Source organism: Helianthus annuus, chromosome 16 (assembly GCF_002127325.2).
Source record: "Helianthus annuus cultivar XRQ/B chromosome 16, HanXRQr2.0-SUNRISE, whole genome shotgun sequence".
Classification (NCBI taxonomy): Eukaryota; Viridiplantae; Streptophyta; class Magnoliopsida; order Asterales; family Asteraceae; genus Helianthus; species Helianthus annuus.
Genome location: NC_035448.2, coordinates 199,767,331 through 199,769,645, shown reverse-complemented (window position 1 = coordinate 199,769,645; position 2,315 = coordinate 199,767,331).

Here is a 2,315-nt window from a genome sequence, read left to right as displayed (position 1 = left end):
GAAGAAACAATCCACTCGAACAATCATCTGATCGGACTACCGTCCGATCGGACAACTGTCCGAACGGACTGTCACGCGCACGGCCAGCCGACCGATCGGACAACCATCCGATCGACCAGCTGACCGACCCATCAACACTTGTTCCGTTTTACGCGTTACTTATCGTTATACCATCGAACTATTCAGGCTAACCCTACTCTCAAGCGTTCCCTTCAATCCATCAACCGCTGTGAGTATACTCAATCCCTTTTTGCTTTATGCACTTTTGGGTGTTACATACGTTACTTATACAAAATCACAATCGAACACACTATGCAATACTTTAACGCTAACCGTTACCGCATGTTATACGTGACTTAATGAATGCTTGTTTGTTATGTTTACACATAGAATGCTGTCTACCTGCCTTAACGACGATAGTACTATAGTTTGGACTCAGCACCCGTTCACTCGGGGGTTGTTAATGACAATTATTTGCATGGATTACAGTGGTGATCATGTATTACGAACTGCCTCGGGCTGTCAACCCGCAGTCATTGGTATCGATAGGTTCATGTCGATAACTAACATGCTTCGTTTTCCTCTGTGTACGTGCTGGTTATGCGTAAACTATTTCGAACTCTATATGCTATTATCAAACTTGTATGCTCACCTTTACACTATGTGTATTGACTTTTATTTTAACGTATGTGACATGATCTTAGGATGCTTACCTGCTAGGAAAGCGAGGCTAGAATAAAGCTCTAGAGGCCAACAAATAGTTGTCTGTACAAATGAAATCAAGGGTCTCTAGAAGCAGATAAACAATTGGGCTATTTTAAAAATATGAGTTGTCGGAATAGAACTATTTGCCTAGATTTGTCTGTAATAATTTGTTTACTGTTTAAGACATGGTATGTGACATGTTATTTTAAATTGAATGTTAATGATAATTGTTATGGAAACTTTTGGACAATCTATTTCGCTCAGTGTCGCGCCCCGATGATTCTGCCATCGGTTGGGGTGTGACATTCAGCACTCAACATGTTGTAATAGTAGTATATCTTCTGCTCTTTGGTGGTCACTAACTCATCGCAGAATCTCAGCTTATCCGTAAAAATGCCTGTGATTTTATCAATTGTTTCACCCCTTTGTCTTAGCTGGATGAACTCCCCCTTGATCCTGTTGATGACTGCCTTGGGACTATGATGTTTAAGGAATGGCACCTTAAACTCATCCCATGTCATGACCCTTGCCGCTTCGGCTCCTATATCCTTTTTTTTGTTGTCCCACCAATCCTTGGCTTGACCCCTCAACTGACCCGTTCTGTAAGCAACAAAATCACTCACGTCACAGTGGGTCCTTTCAAACACCCCTTCGACGTCACTTAGCCATCTTTGGCATATTATCGGGTCAACCTCCCCGTTGTAAATCAGCAGTTTACACGCCATGAACTCCTTATACGAACATCCCTTACGTTCTCCAGATTTCTCTCTCATAAGGTTGACATTATCTTCCAACATTTTAACTCGTTCTTCGCCTAACGATAACACCGTGTTCTGAATTTTGTCTATGAAACCGGATAGACTACCTTCAATTGCCTTTCCCACTTCTTCGGCAATTATTTCTTTCATTTGTTCGGTGCTTGTCGGCACCGGATCATCGTTATTCCTTTCCATCATCTCGAAACTGAAATGTTTACATTAATTATTAAACATTTCATTTATAATATAACTTTATTTACTTCGGTTTAGCCAAGTTCGTAACTTGCTTTGACCGTTCTCATTTAGTGCACTTTCCGGGTTTGAGTGTGTTAGCACGCTCTTCCCGTGCACATTGATTCCCTCTCTTTTCTTACATGAGATAAGATCTACTAAAATAATTAATTAATTCTTACCGGACGATCGATCAAGCTTGAACCGAACACTTTGTTGACAACCTTGAGCTCTGATTACCAACTTGTAACAACCATCTAATTTCCAATCGAATATAATGAAATATACATAATTTTATGTAAAAAGTACTTTAATTCAACATAAATACTAAATCAAAGTTTGAAAGTAACCACATACTAGTCAACTACCGACTAGTTTAAATATTCATAACATGATTAGCAAATCGTTTACATCAAAAAGATTGTCTAAACAAAGTTAAGTTAACGCGGAAGCTTTAAAAGTTCGTGTTCGCTACTTGATAATATGCTTGATCGTCATCCGGAAAGTCCCCATTGTCACCTAAAGTCAAAACCACTAAAAATGTTAGTTTTGACATTGATATAGTGCGTATAAACAAGTTCCAACATCGAATCATAAAAAAAAATTCAGTTTTGGTCCTAC